This window comes from Pongo pygmaeus, chromosome 5 (genome assembly GCF_028885625.2).
Source record: "Pongo pygmaeus isolate AG05252 chromosome 5, NHGRI_mPonPyg2-v2.0_pri, whole genome shotgun sequence".
Taxonomy (NCBI): Eukaryota; Metazoa; Chordata; class Mammalia; order Primates; family Hominidae; genus Pongo; species Pongo pygmaeus.
In genome coordinates, this window is record NC_072378.2 from 122,856,543 (window position 1) to 122,883,153 (window position 26,611).

The window sequence follows — 26,611 nt, forward strand, 5'->3', positions numbered from 1 at the left end:
CTGGGGGACAAATCAAGACTCTGTCTCAAAAAAAATAAAAATAAAAATAAAAATAAAAGTTGTAAGTGAGATGAAAGATAACGTAAAGCTTATGAACTTTTTTGTTGGTGTTTGAGGATTATAATATAGGTAAGAAAGTAATATAAGCTAAGAAGTTTAATAGTTACGGAAAAAAATTAAAAGTTACTTCTTTTATTGAGGCTTTGCAAGCAAACATTAAGAAGCACTGAATAGTTTACCAAAAAAAAAAAGTGAATCTGCTGTTTCGGTGCTGTGGTTTTTTTTTTTTTTTTTCTTTTTTTTTTTTTCTTTTATTATTATTATTATTATACTTCAGGTTTTATGGTACATGTGCCCAATGTGCAGGTAAGTTACATATGTATACACGTGCCATGCTGGTGCGCTGCACCCACCAACTCGTCATCTAGCATTAGGTATATCTCCCAATGCTATCCCTCCCCCCTCCCCCCACCCCACAACAGTCCCCGAAGTGTGATGTTCCCCTTCCTGTGTCCATGTGTTCTCATTGTTCAATTCCCACCTATGAGTGAGAATATGCGGTGTTTGGTTTTTTGTTCTTGCGATAGTTTACTGAGAATGATGATTTCCAATTTCATCCATGTCCCTACAAAGGACATGAACTCATCATTTTTTATGGCTGCATAGTATTCCATGGTGTATATGTGCCACATTTTCTTAATCCAGTCTATCATTGTTGGACATTTGGGTTGGTTCCAAGTCTTTGCTATTGTGAATAATGCCGCAATAAACATACGTGTGCATGTGTCTTTATAGCAGCATGATTTATGGTTTTTATGTGGCACATGGTAAAAAAGTAAAGAGAAGCTCTTTCCAGGTTGATCTGAGTGGCTTTCAGGTTATATTTAAATGCCAGGAATTCTAGAACCACGCAGGCCACACCTGAAAAGATATACAGACAGATAGGAGTGAAGCAATGGCAATTTTGCGTGTCGAATGCTGTGTCATGAAATGCAACCCCCACCCTCTACCCTGCTCCCACTTAACATATACACACTCTTCTCGTACTCCAACTCAAAATAAGAAAAAAAGGTTTCTTTCCCCTCAAGCTAATTTCTTGGTGTACAGCAACCTTTGTTCAGGTATTCTGCAACCATATGTAAAGGAATGGTCATTTTAGAGCAGGTTTTCACACTCTGATCTACTTGGAGAAGTGAAAAGTATTGTCTGGTCATTAAGTAAAAAAATGACAGGGTTTAAAATCCCAAAATGTGTGCCAGTATTAAGAATTTAAAAGAATACTGTATATAGGATTCAAGGATAACACTGAAAACAACAGCGAAAACTGTCTTCCAAACAATTGGAAAGACCGTGGATAATGCAGTCACTATGTGAAGAGATAAAGGAGATTCCTAACTGATTTCTCCTCAAAGGAAGAGAGAGGGATATCAATTTCTCATACAAAGTGAATTAGTATGATCGACTTTTATAAAAATGTGCTGGTAAAGAAAAATGGAGTCTTTCCTGATGCTATACTACACACTCTGCAGACTAAAACTGGAGAGAAAACGATCTTCAAAGAAAAAGCTAAAATGGTGTGTTTTGTCAATATGAAGTGGATAATGGAATACAAAACAGAAATCTTTGGTCTGACTTCTCCCTAAAAAATGTCCTCCTGGTTGCATCAACCAGGCCAGATGGGGAAGAATAACTGTTGGAGGGCCTAGTATAATGTTGCCTGAATGTTCTGGAATGCTGATGACCTTCCAGGAATATTAGCACATCTCACAAGTGATACAGATTCCCAAACTCTTTCTTTTTATATGTAACAGTTGGCTTCTATGTTGCCAACTTTATTAACTTCAAAGCTTAATGTGAAATTTAAATCACTATATCTTCCAATGAAACAATAAAAATTGGAGGAGGATTTGTTTCAATTTGCCATTTCTACTTACAGACATCAGCCCCTGGCTGGGTGCGTTGGCTCACTCCTGTTATCCTAAAACTTTAGGAAACCAAGGTGGGAGGATTGCTTAAGGCTAAGAGTTTGAGACCAGCCTGGAAAATATATTGAGACCCCATCCCTATTTAAAAAACAAAACAAAAACAATCAGCCTCCTAGAAAGAATGTGTGAGTAGCAAGGCACTTATGCTTCATTTTCCCTTCATTCTTGTCACCTCTTTTCTTCCTCTATTGTGAGAATTTAAAAAGGACAGAATGACATAGGTACCTGTTGGGTGGTTTTTTTTTTTTTTTTTCTCTTGGAATTCTGGAAATTTAAACTAAAGAAATTATTGCGATCTGGCTTGTTCAGAACTGTAATTAATGCCTTTCTATTTCAAGAAATGATTGCTTTAGTTTTTCTTGGGAGCTTTAAATGGATTTAAGACATTTAGCCCACATTAGATTCCCTTTAAATCTGTTTGTCAGCTTGAATCAAGGTTAATTCTATTATTCTATGATTTTAATCATTAACCCTTTCCTATGTAGGATAATAACATTCTTTTTTTTTTTTTTCACCTTTGCCGATTACTGCTGCTCTCTTCTGCCTTCTGTGAGAATACCCCATCATTCAGCTTTTGGCATTCTCTGATCTTAGTCTTAGATTCTATTAATTTTCACATTTTCATCTGAATATACTACACAAAATTGCTGATATTTCTATTTTCAAATTTTTCCTTTTGTCTGAGTTCCAGGCCCATACTTTCAGCTCCTGCCTTGGCTATTTTCCACCATCTGAACTCCACCCATCTCCCTCTCACCTGTTATTTTGTTAGTGGTTCCACTATTGTCCTAGTTCCCTGGGCATAGGAATTGTTTGAGTTCATCATTCTCCCTCATTCGGTGTAGCCTATCACCACATTCCATGGATTTTTCCATTTTGTAAATGCTTTTTATGTCCATATATATTAGTTTCGGACATCAGTTTGGCAGTTATTGCAAAATCCAAAAATAACAGTGGATGAAACACAATGTAAGTTTAGTTCTATCTTATGTGCAATACAGGCAGGTGCTGTAGGGCTGGTATAGTGGCTTAACCAGGTTAGGGATGCAGGCCCCTTCTATCTAGTTGCTTTGTCATCTCCAAGGTATTGTGTTTGTCCACCTCATGAAGCATGACTCGCAACAACAGATGCAGTCCAGTTTTCAGAAAGGGCAAAAGAGGAAGGAGAGACCACATTCCCTTCTCTTTCAGTATGTAACCTGGAACTGGAATATATCACTTCTGCACCTAGCCACAGTTAATGAAGAAATCCAGTTGCATGACCTAGCAGCATGGAAGGCTTGGTAATACTATCTGTGACTATGTACCCAGCTAAACTTTCTATTTCTATAGAAAGGGGGAGAGGAGCAAATAGCAGCCAGCCAGCAGTATTCCCTATACTCGTCTTCCTCCAGTTTTATAGTCCTCACCCTTTGGTGGGGCCTTATTGCCCATTGCCAAGGCTATTTCTAAAAACTTTTGCTGGATTTGCTATTTGCTCACTACCAATCCACCCATCACCCATTATTTCTTATAAGGAATCACATGTTTTTGTTGTTGTTGTTGTTGTTAAACCTCATCAAACCTTTGCTCAGTGGCCCACAGCATGAAATCTCTGTTTCAATATTCTTTATAATCTGGTCCTAGTATACCTGTTGCCAGCCATCTTTCAACTTTTATTATTTCATTAATTTATTCATTTAGTATATGTATGTTGAGTACTTACTATGTGTCAGGCAGAGTCATTCATTCTCCTAAGCTAGTTCATTTGAGTTGGTGGACAGAAAACATCCTCATGAATGCACATCATTTTCAATGTCACCATGATTCATCTCTGTGATGATTATGTTCACCATTGTAATGCTTGAGAGGTTAAATGCATCCTCTTAAGAGTAGACTTTTAAAACTAGGTCTTACAGTTGAAGTGGTTCATTTGCTTCACATAGTCAGATGATGTTCACTGGACACATTTTAACTTTCAGATTTTTGTGTATTTTAGAACTATGCCTTGCTTTTAAAAACAAAACAAAAATTTAAAAGAATACTTATTGAAGGGGCCAGGTGCGGTGGCTCACGCCTGTAATTCCAGCACTTTGGGAGGCCGAGGTGGGTGGATCACGAGGTCAGGAGATCGAGACCATTCTGGCCAACATGGTGAAACCCTGTCTCTACTAAAAACACAAAAATTAGCTGGGCGTGGTGGTGGGCACCTGTAATCCCAGCTACTTGGGAGGCTGAGGCAGGAGAATGGCTTGAACCCAGGAGGCGGAGGTTGCAGTGAGCCAAAATTGCACCACTGCACTCCAGCCTGGTGACAGAGAAAGACTCTGTCTCAAAAAAAAAAAAAAAGCTTATTGAAGTAGCTATAACTAGATTTAGTAGCTCATTGACATTGTAAAATAGTTCAAATGAAAGCATAGGTTAGGTCTTATCTCATGTGTTACAGTTGTCTAGTTGCTTATTTGTTCCCAAGCAACCTCATCTTATCCCCAGTCTTACAGACTGAAATGTAAAAGCCTTTACCGGAACATGCCTTTGACTGGACTTTGTCCTCCAAACTACATTTCCTTCTCCTTCTACAGTCCTTGGTGTTTTGAGGCAGAAATTTGCATAATGTAACTAACCTGACATGATTTTTATGTTTACAGTTCATTTTTCAGAGAAGTCACTGAACCAGGTGAGATACATGAGGCTGTTACACAAGTTCAGGGTTAAATCTGTATTTAATACTTCGATATTTTGTTCATCATAGATCTTTGCATAAATTTCTGTTTTTACAGTGTATGGCATTTACATGTTATTTATCTTTATTTCTGAGCTTTTGGGCACCCCCTGAAATTTTGTGCTTCAGACCCAATAGATTCTTCTCCTTTATCCATGTTATTTGCATGTTAACATGGCTGGCTGCTTGAGTTATTAAAACTCAAGTTAGAAAATATATATTTGGAAGAAAAAATAAGTATTTATTGTTTTACCAAACCCTAGTACCAAAAATTACCTTAAATCCTGTTAGTTAATGGTTTAAGTATTTATATTTACAACTGAGGTCAGCTTGGGACATGCAGAGAAATCAGTTCCTGCAAGCAAGTAGATTGTCCATCAAAAAGGAGGATGGACAAGCACCAAGATTAATATTTTTAGCTACGTTATTATATCTTTCTTGAAAAGGCTGCTCTTGTTCCATATCCAGCCTGGTAGCCTCATCTCTAAAGTGGCAGTGTAGACATGTAGTTTTCCCTGAGAAAGAGGAGCAGAGTAGGGAAGGGAGTGAGTAGAGCATCAGACCTTGAAGCCCGAGGTACCCAGATCAGTTCTGCTTGTATCCATCTTGAATGTAGGCCTTCTGCTAAGGGGTTCATTTAAAAAGAAAATATTCCTCATCTAAAAACAATAGTTTGAAAAAGATTGAACTAAATGACATTCAAGATCTCTGCTAATTCTGAACGTGCATGTGTTTCTACTGTGATAAATTTCTGCTGATTCACCCATACTTTGATCTGCTCCCTTTGTAAAGGGTATCAATACACCTTGATGAGTCCACTGACTTTTTGGCTGTTGGTATGTCTTAGCTTCCATGTATATCATCAAGTTTTCTCTTGATTTAGTTGTAGTTTCAGGAGAGAGAATGGAGAAAGAATCAGACCTTGTGTGGTAGAAACATCTGTAAATTCTGCATCGTATACTGAGGATCATGAAAAACATATTAGAACATCTAATTATATCTATTTATATTTTATTTTTAATGTCTGTTAATGTATTTAACATATATAATAATATAGCAAATAAGTTATATTAGACTATTAGGATAGTAATACTTATAATTTATAGTATAAATATTCATATATGGGAGATATGTACACACAAAAATTATTTTTGTATTTGTTAGGGGCATGCTACTGTTCTTGCAATCTTCCCAAGAATTACTGCACTTTCATTAGTAAAATATTTGATAACTGATATTTTAAAGGATGAGTAGAGACTGTTACAGTCTCTTAATCTTTAGTATTTTTGTGGTAAGCATATCTTCATTAAATCTGAATTTTTATGTACATTAGTAATAAAAAATATGGATGAAATATTTTCAAAGTCCACCACGTATGTATATTTGTATGTAAAATAAACTGGAAAGAAGTGGAGAGGGAAAAACAACTATTTCACTCTTTTTTTTATTTTGGTTGTGTTGCAATAGACAGGGATAGGTGCATTTCTGTAAAATAAAAAAATTAATCATGGAAAGGTTATAAAATTATAGGGATATTTTAAACATGCATTTTTAAAATGCAAATAGCAATGTTTACTTTTATCTAACAGACTTTAAACTAGATTTTTATTTATAGTTTCTACTAGATCTTTGCCAAGAGCTGTGTCCAAATGGTTGAAAATATTAAGACTACAAAATTTTGTTTTCTTAATTATGTCTTTTAGGGGTGTATATTTATATTACATTATATAAGTTTTGAAGTTTACAAATTTTTATCTTTTTGCTACTTACTGTATCATCATTTCTTCATTTATTTCTCACTTCCTCTTCTCAGTTCCTTTTATTTGGTCTGGACATATAGGACTCATTGAAGGAAAAAGTCCCAGACAAAGAGTGAGAGGAAGAGCAAAGATCATTTGAGAAACTGAGTATGGGAACAAGGTTAAAATGATGTCTGCTTTTAATTTTAAAATTCTTCCAAGGTGATAAAATATGCATTCAGGCAGCTCCAAGTCTGAAAAACACCTAATGCACCTTGACATTCAACAGGTATTTATTGCACTCCTCCTACCATCTGTGAAACACTGTGCTGGGGACAAGACAAATGAGTCACAGTCCATGCCCTCAAAAGGCTTAAAAAAATTTGTTTGCAGCAGGAAGGCAGACACTAAACCGAAATGTGTAATACCTGTGATAAGCACAAAGACAGATATATACCAGGGTGTTTTAGAGCACATAGGAAGGAACCTGCCTAGACTAAGGAAGGCATAGAAGGCTCTGGAAAGGGTTGCCCAAGTTGACCCAGAATAGATGAAGAAGATATACTAGCAAGGGGATGGGGAAGAGATGGAGGGCAAAGAAACTCAGCCACAGGGGTGACAGAAATAAAGCACAGGATTCTACTGGTGGAGTGTGACTGTGGAGCTTTAGGATTGGTGCAGGTTGGGCATGGGTGAAAAGGAAGGAAAAGTGGAGTGGGGCTAGTTCTTGGAGGGCGCCATGTACCATGTGAAGGGATTTGGACTTGATATTATAGGTGATAGGCAGACTAATAAGGGTTAATTGTAGAATGATCATGACTATATTTACTTTGAAATAATTCTGCCTGACACCTGTGTAAAGAATGGATTTGCAGGTAGCAAGAATGCATACAAGAAAATCATTAGGACGTTGTTGCCACAGTCCAGGAAGAGTGAATGGTAGGTTGAACTAAGGCAGTGAGAGTGTGGTGAAGGGAATTTGCAAAGAGCCTTATTGCTATGAGTGGCTAATGTGCATACCGATGGTTCATACTCGCATTATTTTTCACCCTTCTTATGCCAGATGCTAAGTCCTGAAATATAAGGCCCATTCTATAAATAGGAATTATATATAGGTAGTTTACTTTGATTTCCAAGAGCAAGATGGTTCGATTCCTTTGACATGATCCTTATGTGGGTACTGGGAATATTGGTACAATGCCTTAGAATACTTATGGAGGGTGCAGAAGATTCTCTACAATTATATTCTCAAAGTCTGGTGTGTTTCTACAAGCTTCCAAAGGTGGTATCATGCGAAATATTGTCCTACAATCATTTTTATGTGGCTACAAATATTTCCTGTAATGATCAGTTGTTTTTACATGATGATTTCTCAACCTGACAATGATCCTTAACAGCATCAATGCAGCAATCATCCACTGGATTTTGTAGCTGATAATCTTGGGAACTAATAACTGTTATTTGAAATAAGGTCCTTTTAACTTTTAATAGAAAATTTTATGTTTGAATTAGAGGTTTGGCTTTTCCTGAGAAAGTCAGGCAAGTCGTGATGTTTACCAGTTTTAACTAAATATTTTAAAAAGCCAAAAGTAATTAAAATTTGATTAACTGAATTGCCATCTTTTCTGGTTCTTCATAGTTTTTTTTTTTTAATTTGCAGGAAAGAAAGTTTATCAGAATTTTTTAAACCTGTCTCAGAAATAACAACATATTTTAATCAGAGATTTGTAAGTATCCTTTTCTTCTTTATTTAGGAAATTATATATTGATTTTGTGAAAGAAATGGTTCCTACCATAAAACACTTGACAGGAAATGGATATTTAGTCTGAAGTGGGATGCAAAATTTGAATGAGAGAAATATATATGCAAAAATCTACCACTCCTCAAACAACAAAATAAATAAACCAAAGCCTCAATTAGAAAACCTTCACCAAATCTATCTATAGCTCATAAATATTTGGTTTATTCTTTGGACATTTCTCTTTGATGATGTCTTTTTCATTATCTTTCTTCCTTTTGTGAAGACACATGTGTGTCTACATATTTTAGAGAGTTTGTCACATCAATGAGAAGGAAGAGAAAAAGAGGTCCACAGGAAAGGGAAGAAATAGTATTCTGTTAAAAGTTAATATGGCTTTTCTATGACCACTTTTGGTGAATTTTTTTTTAAAATCAAAACTAGGTCTCATAATACTAAGGTCCATGCAGTTTCATCATAGTTCTGAAAGGCCTATTATTGTCCTATACCCAAAACTGATCAACTCAAGAATGAGGAATCTAGGAGACTTTTTCTATTTTAATTTACCAGAATTTGAGACAAGCACACATTTTCACAAATATTTTATTAGATAAATTTAGAAGAACCTGTAAGTGAAAAAAAATTATGTTGTATTCCCTGAAAAAAAATCATGTCTAATGAAGTTTTATTATAGCACTAAAGCAAATAATCAGCATATTGAATTTAAGAACACAGAGGTGATGGTGTAAAGCAGCAGTCCCCGACCATTTTTGGCACCAGGGACTGGTTTCATGGAAGACAATTTTTCCACAGACTTGGGGTTGGAGGGGATAGGGACGGTTTTGGGATGATTCAATCACATTACATTTATTGCACACTTTATTTACATTATTATTACATTGTAATATATAATGAAATAATTATACAGTTCATCACAATGTAGAATCAATGGGAGCTCTGAGCTTGTTTTCCTGCAACTAGATGGTCCTATCTGGGGTGATGGGAAACAGTGACAGATCATCAGGCATTAGATTCTCATAAGGAGCATACAACCTAGATCCCTTGCATACACAGTTCACAATAGGGCTCATGCTCCTATGAGAATCTAATGCTGCCACTGATCTGACAGGAGGCAGAGCTCAAGTGGTAATGTGAGTGATGTGGAGTGGCTGTAAATACAGATGAAGCTTTGCTTGCTCACCTGTTGCTAACCTCCCGCTGTGTGGCCCAGTTCCTAACAGGCCATGGATTGGTACCCAGCCCATGGCCCAAGTGTAAAGAAGATCAGTAAAGCAAAGTCATGCAACTAAAGTCTGGAGCTGAGTGGGCTCTTCACTAGCTGTATGAGACCTTGGACAGCATAATTCTGGGGTTCTCAACTATAAATGTTTGTGTTTGAGGGTTGTTGACTAAAATGATGACTACCCTAGATCATTTTATGATTCCAGGATATCACTGAAACATTGCTGCTTAGTAGTTAACAGTCACTTTATCTTGGTTAACTATTATTACTATATGACATTAACATTTGTGTAGTAGCTAATAAAACTGACCAACAGGAACTGAGATATATTTCTATCTTGCTTCATCAGATAAGACCTCAGCAATTGTTTAATGAAAAGGTGCATTAAATGTTTAATTACACATTTTGCAGCAGTATAGGCTGTTTCATAGCTTTGCGACATTAGTTTTCAGTTTCATTGCATACATTTATTAATCTTGTGATTCTGGGTAAGTTGCCTGAACTTCCTAACACTTCAGTTTGTAAATATTAACAATGACATTAACCTATACTGTACCTGTGATTTCCTGTCTTTACTACATTGTTTTATAGATCTTGAGGTTTTGTCCTTGTAAATATTTCATTTGTAAGCATATATATGCTATGTTATGGATGATATTGGTATTTATAAAGTCACTGGAAGAATTGCTATAATGCAGATTCTTGGCCACACTTCCAACTATTAACAAGTATCTTAGATAACTCTTATGAAAGTAATTCATAAGCTAATCTTTGAGAAATACAAATTTTCCTTTAAAAATGATCCCCAAATCAAAATCGAAGGGGAGCTTTTTAAAAAATACACATTTCTAGGGCTCTATCTTGGAGCTCCTGATTTAACAGCAGGGCTGAAGCAAGGCCTTGGAACTTGTTTTTTTTTTTTTTTAAAAAAAACTGCCTCATTGATTATAATACTTTGAAAATTCCTGCTTTACAGCCTCACTGCATCGCTAACTTTTAGTTGAAGAAGGTTTTGGCTGTGCTGCTTACCATATATGGATGAGGGGATGTAGTCAGGCTTGTGTGCTTCTGCTAGTGCAGATCAAGTAAAGAATGAAAATGATGAGTTTGGATTGTCTGCAGTGCATACATTGAGATTGACTGTCTTCTCACCCTTGGCTATGTAGCTGCTTTAAGTAAATCCATATGTCAAGCCCATAAATTTCAGATTTCCTGAACCAGAAAAGACTGTTGGAGATCATCTAGTTCAAACCCCTTATTTTGCAGAGGAGGGAATTAAACTCAGAGATTTGCCCCAAGGCCCCTGGAGAAGACCAGGACTAACAGTTGGATTCTTGCCCCAAGCTTACTTTCATTTTTATCACAATTGAATGACTCTAATTCTGCCATTTTAGGAACCTATGCTACTTGTGAAACCAGCTTTCTTTCCTTCCTTCTTTCCTTCCTTCCTTCCTTTCTTTCTTTCTTCTTTCTTTTTTTTTTGAAATGGAGTCTCGCTCTGTTGCCCAGGCTGGAGTGCAGTGGCGAGATCTCGGCTCACTGCAAGCTCTGCCTCCTGGGTTCACACCATTCTCCTGCCTCAGCCTCCCTAGTAGCTGGGACTACAGGCACCCACCACCATGCCCAGCTAATTTTTTGTAGAGACGGGGTTTCACCATGTTAGCCAGGGTGGTCTCAATCTCCTGATCTCGTAATCTGCCCGCCTCGGCCTCCCAAAGTGCTGGGATTACAGGCATGAGCAAAACCAGCTTTTCTAGTGCTGACTTCAGGCTTCCAGAGCAGGCATAGAAAGTGCTCTTAACTGTCCAGCTCTATGAAAGTGAGAGCATCTTCCTTCCCAACTCCAGTTCTCTGTCCTGAATGAAAAGAGGCAGAAGGGCCACTGAGGGAATGCTCATACTCACCTGGACAGGACTTCTGTTCCTATAGTTGCACCATTTTCTCTATTGCCTTCTTGGTCTTTATGTTAGCCAGAGCCAGGCCTTTTCGTAAATTCTGTATGTCCAGAAGGCAGAGCCATCATCTTAGTTTGTTTCTTTTGTTTAATACTTGAATCTTTCTGTTTTTTTGTTTTGTTTTGTTTTTTTTGTGGCACATCTTTACTTGCCCTAATTTGGACATTTTTCAGCTCTGGAGTGCAATTAAGTTCAACAAATACTCAGTGCTTCTCTGTCTGAAGAGCAGTCCTGGGTACTAGAGATGTAAAATGAATCCAGTATAGTCCTAGTTTCAAAAGCATTCACAACATCGTGAGAAATGAGATAAGTATGAAAATTGCTGCAGGAATGTTTGCAAGTGCCACAGGAGCACAGAAGCCGTGACTTCCACTTACTAGGAGAGTGAAAGAAGTCTTTGGAGAGGAGGTGACATTGGTCTGTTTTAGGTGCAAAACCATAACCCACAATATAAATGTACAACATTTTGAAACCACATGAAAATAATATATCTAAGTCTTAATAAAGAGAGCAAATGCAATGCAGATAAATAAGGCTGGCGTCAGCATGATGGAGGAAGAGGGACGCTGCAACACGTGGCGGGAGGCCTGTGTCTTCTCACACCACTGCCTCCAACTTGTGTGACTCTCCATGATCCAGTCAGACTCCTGTGGCTACAGGCGATCCAACATACTTGGGATACCATGAAGTGAAAAAAAAGTGCATCCCAAACAAGGTGTTATGTGTGCCAAAACTTCAGTTTTGAGTAGTTGTTGCCCAAGTGAAAAGAAGTCTTGGAGGAAGAGCACTTCAGCCAGGAGGAAGCACAAATGTGCAGTGACCTGTGTTTGGAGGTGAAAGGGAGTGTGTCTGAGAGTTGTAAGTCCTGAATGGAGGGTAGTTTCTTTCAACTGCTGGACCGGAGGGAATCAGAGGAGCAGCAAGAGAGAAGCCTGGGAAGTAAGCAGAGTGTATTTCATGAAGTGTGTTACAGGTCTTGTTAAGAAACTGGGTGAGCTTTTCCTGATGTAAGGGGACGGCTGAAGAGCTGAGATGGTAAGATTTGCTGGGCTGTTGTCAAGAATGGATGAGAGGGCAAAAACCGAGGCAGGAAACTCAGTGAAGAGATCATCTAAGCTAGAGAGGCTGGTGATCTTGGGTAGTGAAAAAGGATGAGAAAAGCAGTCCATCCACTGATTTAAAACCTATTTAGAGACCAGAGTTTATATGACTTGATCATGGAGGGTGAAGGAAAAGGATGCCTCCTGGGTTTCTGGGGTGGATGTACAGTGGTGTTCACTTGCAGGAAAATCCAGGAGGAGGAACAGGTTTCAGAAGGAAGGTGATATTTCTAAGCCAAGGTGATGAGATGAGCTGATTTGTCCTGGGGCTCTTCAATATTAACTTGCCTTCCACATGCCGAGAGAATCACGTACATTGTCACACTTCATCATCTCAGTTGTGAGAGGTATTCTTTTGTGAACTCCAAAGAGGTGGAAGCTGAGGCTTCGAGAGCTTAAGTGCCTTGTATAAGGTCCCTTAGATAATAGGTAGAGGAGCCAAAAGTTCAGAACAGATTCTAAACCAAACCACATGTACCTTCTATTATAGCATCTGCTTTCTTTTTTCTTTTGACACATATAATTCTGTAAAAATAGGTCAATTGTAGAACACAAATAACTTGGGACTTTATGGATTGTTAAATAGAACACATAAACTCTACTTTCTATAGAAGGTTTGCTGAAAAATCAGTTCACAAAGGCTGATTAATTGAATAAAAGGCATACAAATTTATTTAACATGAATACACAGGAGCCTTCAGAATGAAGACCCCAAAATACAGGGGCTATTTTCCATTTTTACGCTTATGTTCAAAAAAGTATGGATTGCCATATAGAAATATGATTAGACAAAACTTGTATGATCTCATGCTAATAGTCTGACTGGGGAAACCCAGCAAGGTCTGTCAGTCTAGATTCTTCTGGGCTGCTCTAAGCATGCATTCTTTCCTTCTGGATTTGGGGGAGGACCCTCTCTGAAATGGAGGGGTTCTTCACACCTGTGGTTGAATGAGTTAGATAATTTCTTTGTGGCCAGTTTTTAGACAGAAAGGGAGAGGGAAGATTAGAGTCATATTTTTAGGTTTCATGGCTAGCTTTGGAAAAAAAGGGATTCTGATTTCTGCGACCTGCCTTGGGGAAGAGGGATTCTAGTTTTTATGACAAGCCTCAGGGGAGAATGGGACTGCCAGACAGGAAGGCAGGCCAAGATCAAAGAAAAAAGTTTGCTTCTGAGGCTGCTTCTGAAGTTTTCACTTTGAGGTATTGCTTTCTGAGCTCCAACATGTCTGAGTTACCACCATCCCTCAGTTGAAATACTGCAATTGCCTCCTAACTCATCTCTTGAACTGACTTTTCCTCTTTTCCAATCTATTCTGTTTGCTGTAGCCAAAACGAACTTTTTAAAATTCAGTTTTGATTGTCATACTGTCACTTAAAATCCTTCAATGACCTCCTGTCACTATTAGGATAGAATAAATTCTTAATATGTCTAAATGCTGTGGCCCCTACTAACTGATCCACTTCATCTTGTGTCTATCTTTCCCTTCTTCCCTTTGCTCTGGCCACACTGACCTTCCTTCAGTTCCTCAAATGTGCTCGTCTCTCCTGCATGAAATACTCTTTTCCTACCTCAATACCAGTTAACTACATTTCTTCCTTTATATCTCAGTTCATAGTCTCAATGAGCCAGGTCCTGATATACTCACATAAAACCTTGTAATTTTTTTTTATCTAAGACTTACCACATTTTGGAATTATATATGGATTTGTGTTAATAGTTTTTATAATGTTTTTTCTCATCCATTGGAGTTCGTTAAAACAATTATAAAACTGTTTGGGCAGGCATATAATTGGCACTCAACAGATATTTTTCAAATGAATTAATACATTCATAAGTGAATAAAAATGACTTTGGATTGGCTAATTTATATTTGATCATTTGTTTGGTAAGTTACTTTTTAGAATTCAGAAAAAGGACATTTCTTTTACACCTATAAAATAAACTGAGTTTTGCTCATATACAATATTGTTTTATTATACTCCAATGATATAACATTTCCCCTGGTATTATATTATAATTGAATTTCTCCTTCTGAAGTCAATTTTCTTTTGCTCAATAAATGAAGACGATTCAAACAGCAGAGGGGTAATTACCTAATTGACATTTTTTGGATTAACCAATTAAGAAAAAAAATTAAAGCTTGGAAATGGCAACTATAAAGATCAATATATCACCATTCAGTGTACCAAGGAAAGAGGAAAATATATCATAATTTACTTTAAATGTCACAGCTTTATTGCACTTGCTAATTAAATGATGCTTTGCCATCCCAGCCACGTTGAAAATGATTTAGAATTTTCAGGAGTAATATTTAATTGTTCCCTCAAGAATGATTTTCTGCCATGTGACTGTGCACCATATAACTAATGAGGCTTGGATATGGCTTAAGAAAGGATGCACTAATGTGTCAGCCTACAGCCCTCAAGTGGTGATGTGCTATCAGTGCTCAATATTCATTCCAGAACTCAGGACTGAACAACTGATTGAACTGTGGGATGGAGTCTAGCATGAGAAATTTCTACATCCTATTTTCCAGATATACTGCTGAGGCCCTCTGGGACTCAATCATAGTTATCTAGCCTTTCAATATCCATGAACCACCTCAGAGAAATAGATTAGATAAACACTAACTTTTTTTTTTTTAGCTCACATAGTCTATAATTCTAAATGGAAGAAGTGGGGAGTTAAAGGTAGGTGGAGGAAGGCTTATGAGTTAGAGAGCAAAATTATACTTGTTACAGGACACAGTTGTGTCAGGGGGCTGGCCAGTAGGGCCATGATTTATGATACAATTAAATGTTTGCCAACATGGAGGTCCTGGTCTCCTAGGATTCTGTAGAATTATTAGAGGAGTCCACAAAGCCATGTGTCTGTGTCTAAATAAATACTGTCACATTAATGCTACCATTATCTAAATATGCATAGATTATTTTATAAAAATAATTTATTTAAAGTATTTAATTCACAAAAATGCTTTTTTGTTACATATATTCTGAATCAATGGATTATCTAAAAACTGTAGGTTTTTTCAACTTGAGGGGTTATTTTGGCATAAGACCTCAATAAACATAGTTGTAACTTTTACACCTCAGAATGTGCCATATTTTTTAGTATTACCCATACAGAGTGTTTCTGACAACCCTCAGATTCTATGAATCTATCCTGGGTGCTGCCCATCACCTCTCGTCTGCTGCTCTGGTCTCTCTGCTCTCTTCCAAAGAGAGACTTCTGCTGTCTTCCAAAGCTTCTTGAGCCTGCTACAGTTCTCTCTGGTCTACATCCTCCCGGGATTGTTCTCAGCAATTTTACTTTATTGTCCAAAGCAGAGGCATCACTAGGATGATTATGGTGCATAGTAAACTTTACCAAGCCTTGAGGATAACATGAGAGAATTATAGTGCAGAAATGGGAAACCTGGAATTGGTTATTCAACATCATTACTAAAGTTCATTAGTTGGGCCCATTCACAAGGGTCCCCAGTTGATTGGCTCTTTCCTTACTTTGTAACCTGTTTCAGGCATCTGCTCATCTCCCACAGGCAAGGTTGATTTAATTATGTGCTGCCTTCCTGGAATCGAGTCAATAATTCTCTCTGCACATAAATCAGTACACATTATGATTATTAAAATTTGGCAGTTATGGAATTCAGAGCCTGAATTGGGCTGTTCTTACATTGCTATAAATACCTGAGAATGGATAATTTATTAAAAAGATTTAATTGGCTCATGGTTCTACAGACTGTGCAGGAAGCATGGTGCTGGCATCTGCTTGGCTTTTAAAGAGGCCTCAGGAAGCTTCCAATCATGGTAGAAGGCAAAGGGGGAACAGTCATGTCACATGGCAAAAGGAGGAGCAAGTGAGAGAGAGTTGGAGGGGTAGGTGCCACACTCCTAAATTACCAGATCTTGAGGGAACTCACTATTAGGAAGAGAGTACCAAGCCATAAGGAATTCACCCTCCATGATGCAAACACCTTCCACCAGGCCCTCCTTCTAGCGTTGAGGATTACAATTCGGCATGAGATTTGGGTGGGGACAAATATCCAAATTACATCAGACCTCAATGAGTACAACTTTGAAATCACATCAGTAAGGAACTTTTATCATTCAGAATATTATTGTTTCAAAGTGGAGTTCTCATTTAACCAAGTCTCCTCTACCCCAACAATCTACTCCCAAGCAAGATGGCTTTACCAATGTAGTAAATCAGTTTTTTCATAAAGCCTTAAAAGAACACAGACTGACTTCTAAGCAAGACTCAAGGGCGACAAATGTACATGTCTTTCCCTAATAGACCTTACAATCAGAAACTTTCCCCTAAACTAACAATAAGACTATGATATGATCCAGCCATCATACTTCTGGATATTTATTCCAAAGAATTTAAATCAGGATATTAAAGAGATATTAGCACTCCCATGTTCATTACAGCACTATTCACAGCAGTCAAAATGTGAAAACACTGAATTGTTCACCAATAGATGATTGGAAAAAGAAAACTTGGTATATTTATACCTTTAAAAAGAAGACAATTCTATTAAGTATGACAACGTGGATAAACCTTGAGGTGAAATAAGCCAGTCACAGAAAGACAAATGCTGCATGAGCTCACTTACATGAAGCACTTTAAATAGTCAAATTTGTAGAAGCCAAGAGTGGAATGATGGTGGTTGCCAGGAGATGGCAGAACAAGGAAATGGGGAGTTACTAATCAATAGGCATATAGTTTCAGTAAACCAAAATGAGTAAGCTCTACAGATCTGCTGTACAACATTGTACCTTAGTCAACAATACTGTATTCTACACTTAAAAATTTGTTAAGCGCCTAGATCTCATGTTAAGTGTTATTTTTATCACAATAAAATAAAAATTGGGAGGAAAAAAATGCTTTCCCCTAAGCACAATAAAGACCTAGCCCTCAAAGAAGGATATCAGAAAATCTATCTTTCTCTTCCACATCTCCCCCAAACTGAGGCTGGGCCTTTTACCTTTACAAATCACACCACCATGTCCACTAGTAATCTGATGTTAGAAACTGATGTTTATTCTTGAAAAAAATTATAGAAACCACCATTATCTTATAAGTTTGCCCTAGAAGTCCAGTGACATGAGCTTTAGACTGGATTTTCAAATTAATCAGATGATTAGTCATACCAGCAATCTGGTCTCCTATACACATCTTTGAAAATAGACCTGCTTTTTTGTTTTTAGTTTTGTTTTGTTTATTAATGAGCTGATGATTAAAATTCCTTCTAGCTCCAAAATTCTCAGATATCTACAAATTACACATTGATCGTCACTTGTTTTGTTTTCCTCTTGACTGCCTTTAATAGCATTGATTAATTTGGCTTTGCATCAATTCTCTTAAGTTGTAAAATAAGAAAAACTGGATAAGGTATGCTTTGGTCAAGGTCAGATACACATGTGAGTCTCATGTAAAATGTACATTGCAATCTTAAAAATTAGTCTATTGAAATATTTCTATAAATTTTTTAAATTCAGAAAACACATTTATTAATTTTCTTCCAGCTGCTAAACTTCTCAGATTATTGAAAATGTGTTATGAAAAGTTAGTCACTTGCCCCCAGTCATAGACAGTGATAGAATTAGGAACTGGATCCTATCACTATCTTTAATTTAAGAAATGAGATCATCATGAATTAAAGGGGGAGATTGGGCCAAAGCGTAGGTAATACCAAAAAGCTGCAGTTTTAAAAAGACTAAAAATTCTATTGGCATTTATAATTACTACAGTGTATATAAGCAATAGAGATAAGAATGACCCAATTTGTATTTCCCAGATAAATCTCAAGGCAAGTTTTAAAAAGGATAAAAAGAAAGAGAAGAATCTTAGGTTCAAATGAGTTTACATCATGCATAAGCACAGCAGCAAAACGCCCGTTCTATTTGGCCTCAGTTGGACAACTGCCTATGAAAAAAAGAAATACTCAAGGAAAATTTCTGCTGTAACTGGGCTAGCTTTTTAAAATTAATTAATTAATTAGTTTTTGTTGGCTTTTTATTTTTAATTTTTGTGGGTACATAGTAGGTGTATATATTTATGGAGAACATGAGATATTTTGTTACAGGCATGCATCAGGGTAAATGGGGCATCCATTACCTCAAACATTTATCCTTTGTGTTAAAAACAATCTGATTATACTCTTTTAGTTTAAAATATAAAATTAAATTATTACTGACTATAGTCATCCTGTTGTGCTATCAAATACTAGGTCTTATTCTTTCTATATTTTTTTGTGCCCATTAACCATCCTTTACTACCATCCCAACACTACCCCATGATCCTCTTCCCAGCTTCTGTAACCATCCATCTGCTCTCTGTCTCCGTGAATTCAATTGTTTTAATTTTAGCTCCCACAAATAACTGAGAACATGCAAAGTTTGTCTTTCTGTGCCTGGCTTATTTCAATTAACATAATGTCTTCCAGTTCCATCCATGTTGTTGCAAACGACAGTATCTCATTCTTTTTATGGCTGAATAGTACTCCATTGTGTATATGTATCACATTTTCTTTATCCATTCATCTTCTGATGAATGCTTAGGTTGTTCCAAATCCTAGCTATTGTGAATAATGCTGCAGTCAACATGGAAGTGCAGACCTCTTTGATATATTGATTTCCTTTCTTTGAAGTATGTACATTGCAGTGGGATTGCTAGATCTTATGGTAGCTCTGTTTTTAATTTTTTGAGGAAACTTCAAAGTGTTCTCCACAGTGATTGTACAAATTTACATTCCCACCAACAGTATATGAGGGTTCCCTTTTCTCCTCATCCTCACCAGCATTTGTTATTGCCTCTTTTTTAAATAATAGCTATTTTAACTGGAGTGAGATGGTATCTCATTGGTTTCTATTTGCATTTCTCTGATAGATGAATAATATGGAGCACCATTTCTTATACCTGTTTGCCATTTGTATGTCTTCTTCTGAGAAATATTTTTTTTCAAATCTTTTGCCCATTTTTAAATTTTTTTTTTTTATTTTTTGAAAAAGGATCTCACTCTTTCATCCAGGCTTGAGTGCAGTGGCATGATCATGGCTCACTGCAGCCTTAACTTCCTAGGCTCAAGCCATCCCCCCACCTCGCCTCCCAAAGAGCCGGGGCAATAGGCAGGTGTCACCATGTCCAGATAACTTTTTTAATTTCTGTAAAGATGGAGTCCCAGTAGATTGTCTTTTGAACTCCTGTGCTGAAGTGATTCTCCTGCCTCAGCCTCCCACAGTGCTGGGATTACAGGTGTGAGCCACCACATCCAGCCCTTTTTGCCCATTTTTAATCTAATTATTATTTTTTTCCTATAAAGTTATTTGAGATCCTTATATATTTTAATTATTAATCTCTTGTCACATTGGTACTTTGCAAATATTTTATCCCTTTCCATGAGTTATCTCTTCACCTTGTTGATTGTTTCCTTTCCTGTGAAGAAGCTTTTTAACCTGATGTGATCCCATCTGTCCATTTTTGCTTTGGGTGCCTGTGCTTGTGAGTTATTACTCAAGAAATCTTTGCCCATTTCAGTATCCTGGAGAGTTTTCTCAATGTTTTCCTTTAGTAGTTTCATAGTTTGAGGTCTTAGATTTAAGTCTTTAATTCATTTTGGTTTGATTTTTGTGTATGGCGAGAGACAGGGGTCTAGTTTCACTCTTCTGCATATGGATATCCAGTTTTCCTAGTACCATTTATTGAAGAGACTATCTTTTCCTTAGTATATGTTCTTGGCACCTTTGTTGAAAATGAGTTTACTGTAGATGTATAGATTTGTTTCTGGGTACTTTATTCTGTTCCATTGGTCTATATGTCTGTTTTTATGCTAGTAGCCTGCTGTTTTGTTTACCATAGCTCTGTAGTATAATTGAAGTCAGGTCATGTGATTCCTCTTGTTTTGTTATTTTTGCTCAGGATAGCTTTGGCTATTATTCTGGTCTTTTGTGATTCCATACAAATTTTAGGATTGTTTTTTCTATTTCTATGAAGAAAGTCATTGATATTTTCATAGGGACTGTATTTAATCTGTAGATTGCTTTGGGTAATATGGACATTTTAACATTATTGATTCTTCCAATCCATGAACGTGGAATATCTTTTCATTTTTTGTGCCCTCTTTAATTTCTTGTGTCAGCGTTTCAATTTTCATTGTAGAGATATTTCACTTCTTTGGTTAATTCCTAGATATTTTAATTTTAGCTATGGTAATTGAAATTACTTTTTTGATTTCTTTTTCAGATTATTAAATCTTGGCATAAAGAAATGCTACTGATTTTTGAATGTTGATTTTGTATCCTGATATTCTACTGAGTTTATCAGTTCTAATACTTTTTGGTGGAGTCTTTAGATTTTTCTAAATATAAGATCATATCATCTGCACACAAAAGTAATTTGACTTCTTTCTTTCCAATTTGGATGTCCTTTTTTTTTTTTAAATTTTATTTAATGGCTCTAGCTAGGACTTCCAGTACTATGCTGAATAACAGTAGTGAAAGTTGATATCCTTATTATATTCCAGATCTTAGAGGAAAGGCTTTCAGTTTTTCCCCATTCAGTGTAATACTAGCTGTGGGTGTGTTACATATGACTTTTCTTATGTTGAGGTATGTTTCTTTTGTATCTGTTTTTCGAGGGTTTTTATCATGAAAGGATGTTGAATTGTATCAAATGCTTTTTCAGCATCAATTGAAATGATCATATGTTTTTTGTCCTTCATTCTGTTAATGTAATGTATCACACTCATTGATTTGTGTATGTTGAACCATACTCGCATCCCAGGGATAAATCCCAGTTGGTCATCATGACTGAAACTTTTAGTGAATAGTTGAATTGGTTTGCTAGTGTTTTGTTGAAGATTTTTGGATTGATATTCCTTAGGGATACTGGTGTGTATTTTTCTCTTTCGGATGTGTCTTTGTCTGGTTTTGGAATTAGGGTAATATTGGCATTATGGGATGAATTTGACAATATTTTTTTCTTCTGTTTTTTTGGAACACTTTGAGTAGGATTGGTATTAGTTCTTCTTTAAATGTTTGGTAGAATTTAGCAGTGAAGCCATTGGGTCTCAGGCTTTACTTTCCTGGGAGACTTTTTATTATGGCTTCAGTCTTGTTACTTCTTATTGGTCTGTTCAGGTTTTGTATTTCTTGTGGTTCAATCTTGATAGATTGTATGATAGATTGCATGTCTAGAAATTTATCCATTTCTTCTAGATTTTCCAGTTTATTCCATATAGTTACTTATAGTAGCCACTAATGAGCCTTTCTTTTTTTTTTTTTTGAGACAGAGTCTTGCTCTGTCGCCCAGGCTGGAGTGCAGTGGCGTGATCTTGGCTCACTGCAAGCTCCGCCTCCCAGGCTCACGCCATTCTCCTGCCTCAGCCTCCCGAGTGGCTGGGACTACAGACGCCCGCCACCACGCCCGGCTAATTTTCTTTTATTTTTAGTAGAGACGGGGTTTCACCGTGTTAGCCAGGATGGTCTCGATCTCCTGACCTCGTGACTCACCCGCCTCAGCCTCCCAAAGTGCTGGGATTACAGGAGTGAGCCACCGCGCCCAGCCAATCCTTTCAATTTCTGTGGTATTGATTGTAACGTCTCCTTTTTCATCTCTAATTCTATTTATTTGGGTCTTCTCTCTTTTTTTCTTAGTCTGGCTAAAGGTTTGTCAGTTTTGGTTATTTTTCTAAAAACCGAATTTTCATTTTATTGATCCTTTGTGTTATTTCTTCATTTCAATTCCATTTACTTCTGCTCTGATGTTTATTTCTTTTCTTCTACTAATTTTGGGTTCAGTTTTCTCTTGCTTTTCTAGTTCTTTAATATGCATCATTGAGTTGATTACTTGAAATTTTATTCTTTTTTGATGTAGGTGCTTATTGCTATTAACTTCCCTCTTAGTACTGTTTTCGTGAATTCCATAGGTTTTAGTATGTTGTGTTTCCATTATCATTTGTTTCAAGAAATTTTTCAATTTCCTTCTTAATTTCTCCATTGATCTACTGGTCATTTAGGAGCATATTGCTTAATTTCCATGTGTTTGTATAGGTTCCAAAATTCCTCCTGATTTCTAGTTTTATTCCATGGTAGTCAGAGAAGATGCTTGATATTATTTCAATTTTTAAAATGTTTTAAGACTTGTTCTGTGGCCCAACGTATGGTCTATTCTTGAGAATGTGCAGTATGTTGAGGAGAAGAATGTGTATTCTGCAGCTGTTGGATAAAATGTTCTGTAAATATTTATCAGGTTCACTTGGTCTATAATGCAGATTAAGTCCAATGTTTCTTTGTTAATTTTCTGTCTAGCAGATCTGTCCAATGCTGCAAGTGGGATGTTGAAGTCTCCAGCTATTATTATGTTGAGAGTCTATCTCTCTCTCTAGCTCTAATAATATTTGCTTTATATATCTAGATGCTCTAGTGTTGGATGCATATATATTTAAAATTGTTATATCCTCTTCCTTAATACACCCCTTTATCATTATATGACCTTTGTTTCTTCCTATAGTTTTTGTCTTGAAGTACATTTTGTTTGATATAAGTATAGTTACTCCTGCTCTTTTTTGACTTCCATTAGCATGGAATATCTTTCTCCATCCTTTATTTTCTGTCTATGTGGTGAAGTGTGTTTCTTACAGGCAACAGATCATTGGGTCTTTCTTTTCTTTTTTTTTTTTTTTTCGTTTTTTAATCCATTCAACCACTCTGTGTCTTTTTATTGGAGAATTTAGTCCATTTACATTCAATGTTACTATTGATAAGTAAGGACTACTCTTGCCATTTAGTAGTTTTCTAGTTGTTTTGTGGTCTTTTCTTCTTTCCTGTGTTCCTTTTAGTGAAGATGATTTTCTCTGGTTGCATAGTTTAATTTCTTACTTTTTATTTTTTTGTGTATTTGTTGTATGTTTTTTGATTTCAGGTTACCATGAGGATTGCAAATAGTATCTCATAACCCATTATGTTAAACTGATGACAGCCTAACACTAATTGCATAAACAAACAAACAAGCAAAAAGAAAACTAACAAAAACTCTATACTTTAACTTCCTCTCTCTGCTTTTTAAGTTTTTGATGTTTCTATTTATGTCTTACTGTCTATATCTTGAAAGGTTGTCCCAGTTATTATTTTTGGTTGGTTCACCTTTTAGTCTTTCTACTTAATATAACAGTAATTTACACACCACAATTTCAGTGTTATAATATGCTGTATTTTTCTGTGTCCTTATTAGTACCAGTGAGTTTTGTACCTTCAGGTGATTTCTTCTTGCTCATTAACATTTATTTCTCTTTCTGATTGAAGAACTCCCTTTAGTATTTCTTGTAAGACAGGTCTGGTGTTGATGAAATCCTTCAGCTTTTGTTTGTCTGGGAATGTCCTTATTTCTCCTTCATGCTTGAAGGACATTTTTTTTTTTTTTTTTTTTTTTTTGCCAAATATACTATTCTGGGGTAAAAGTTTTTTTCCTTTAGCACTTTAAATATGGCATGCCACTCTCTCCCGGCCCTAAATTTTCCACTGAAAACCCTGCTGCCAGACATATTGGCGCTCCATTATATGTTATTTGTTTCTTTTCTCTTGCTGCTTTTAGGGTTCTTTCTTTATCCTTGACCTTTTGGAGTTTGATTATTAAATGCCTTAAGGTAGTCTTCTTTCAGTTAAATATTCTTGGTATTTTATAACCTTCCTGTACTTAGATATTGATATTTTTGTCTAGGTTTGAGAAATTTTCTGTTATTATCTTTTTGAATAAACTTTCTACCCCTATATCTTTCTCTATCTATTCTTTAAGGCCAATAACTCTTAGATTTGCCTTTTTGAGGGTATTTTCTAGATCTCGTATGAGTGCTTTATTCCTTTTTGTTCTTTTTTCCTTTGTCTGCTCTGACTGTATTTTCAGATAACCTGTCTTCAAGGTGACTAATTCTTTCTCTGCTTTATCAGTTCTGCTATTAAGAGACTCTGATGCATTCTTCAATATGTCAATTTTATTTTTCACCTCCAGAATTTCTGCTTGATTCTTCTTAATTATTTCAATCTCTTTGTTACATTTAACTGATAGAATTCTGAATTGCTTCCCTGTGTTATCTTGATTTTTTTTTAACTTTCCTCAAAACGGCTAATTTGAATTCTCTGTCTGAAAGGTCACATATCTCTTTTTCCCCAGGATTGGTCCCTGGTGCCTTATTTAGTTCATTTGGTGAGGCCATGTTTTCCTGAATGTTTTTGATGCTTGTGGATGTTCATTGGTGTCTGGGCCTTGAAGAGTTAGGTATCTACTGTAGTCTTCTCAGTCTGGGCTTGTTTTTACTCATCCTTCTTGGGAAGCCTTTTCAGGTATTTGAAAGGATTTGGATTGTGATCTAAGGCATATCTGCATTACAGGGTACCCAAAGCCCAGTAACACTGTGGTTCTTGTAGGCTTGTAGAGGTACCACGTTAGTGGTGTTCAATAAGACCCAGAAGAATACTCTGGATTACCAGGCAAAGACTCTTGCTCTCTTGCTTTACTTTCTTCCAAACAGAGTCTCCTTGTCTGTGCTGAGCTGCCTGGAGCTGGAAGGAGGGTGACACAAGCACCCCTGTGACCACCAGTGCTGGGACTGCTCTGGGTCAGATCTGAAGCCAGCATTGCATTGGGTCTTGCCCAAGGCCCGCTGTAACCACCCCCTGTCTATAGCCTATGTTTGCTCAAGGCCCTAGGGCTCTATGATCAGCGAGTAGCAAAGCCAGTCAGACCTGTGTCCTCCCTTCAGGGCAGTGAATTCCCTGGCACATTGAGTGAATTCAGAGATGTCAAATGGGAGCCAGGGACTGGAGTCAAAACCTCAGGAATCTATCTGTTGCTCTATTCTACTGCAGCTAAGCTGGCACTCAAACCATGAAACAAAGTCCTTCCCACCTTCCCCTCCTTTCCACAGCCAGAGGAATCTCTTTCAGTGGCCACCACCACAGCCCCATGGGGAGTACTTCCAGGCCATTGCTTATTTTCACTACTTGCCTAAAGCTCTTCAGTCAGCTTGTGGTGAATACTTCCAGGCTTGGGACTCACCCTTCAGGGCAGTGGGCTCCCATCTGGCCCATGGCAGGTCCAGAAATGCCATCCAAGAGCCAAGGCCTAGAATTGGGGACCTCACAAGGCTGGTTGGTGCTCTACCCCACTGTGGTTGAGCTAGTACCTGATTTTTGGTTCTTATAAACGTGTAGATAGTTGTTAAACTAAATTGTTGTTTCTGTCAGGGGGACAATAGGTAGAGGCTTCTATTCAGCCATCAAGATCTATCCCTCATCTGGGCTACCTTATTTTAGATTAAAAATACATCAAAGAAATATTATGTTTCAGACTACATAAAGCCTTCTGATTTATAAGTTACTAGGAAACAAGTTTTGAATTTTAATCTTGGCAATTAACAATACTTTAAATTATAAAGACTATTCAAGTTAAGAGAAGGTAGGCACCTCTGCTTTCTCTCCATGTTCCATAGAGGATTTGCTGAGGATAAAGGACTTGCATTTACATGCAAGTACATAAAAACAAGACAAGAACCAATGCATATCTGCATTGTTTTTTAAGATCCACAACTGTAATTGGGGCTTCTGAAAATGTCAGAACATTCTATCCTCTGTACCCTGTGATGTATAATTAATTTCAGGGTCCAGCAGACCCCAGAACACAAGGCTTCAAGGTTTTCTGAAACTTCAGTACTCTAGGGTGGAGTACATAGCTTGGAAGTTAGAGTCAACTAACTGTTGACTTTCAGTGTTTCTATACTTCGTTTACTCCCCACCGCCCCCTGCTAGTGAGGATATTTAAAATTATCTTTAATTATACTAGTTTTCAAATTATGACAAGCTGAGTCAGCTTTTTAGTATTTTCTTCAGCTATTTGAATTATGATAGATTTGTGGGAATTTTCTCATACTAAAATTCTTCAGCATCCTTAATCAAATGTCAAAGTATAATATTTGAAAGATCTGATGTGGAATGAACAAACTGGCAGGATGACTTGAAAGGTTTTTCTTGGTTCAGACATGCTGCCTAAGATATAAATGTGACAATACTTAAAATGCCAACAGAACACTTTTATGAAGTTTGATAACATATACTTTCTCTCCCCATAGACAGGATCTGCAAATGATGTGGACTA

At 36.8% G+C, this 26,611-nt stretch overlaps 1 protein-coding gene across 6 annotated transcripts in view; it reads left to right on the forward strand.

Annotated features, from left to right (window-relative positions):
* Nucleotides 1–26,611, forward strand: part of PKIB (cAMP-dependent protein kinase inhibitor beta) — a 236,063-nt gene that overhangs the window by 176,786 nt on the left and 32,666 nt on the right. For 3 of the 6 annotated variants that reach the window (XM_063666548.1, XM_054492925.2, XM_054492924.2), the window contains one exon: nucleotides 8,086–8,152. The gene's annotated coding sequence lies outside the window, so the exon portion shown is untranslated. Of the gene's footprint in view, nucleotides 1–6,531; nucleotides 6,715–8,085; nucleotides 8,153–22,025; nucleotides 22,050–26,611 lie in introns of those variants that run through there. The other 3 variants (XM_054492926.2, XM_054492930.2, XM_054492934.2) reach the window with 2 other exon arrangements.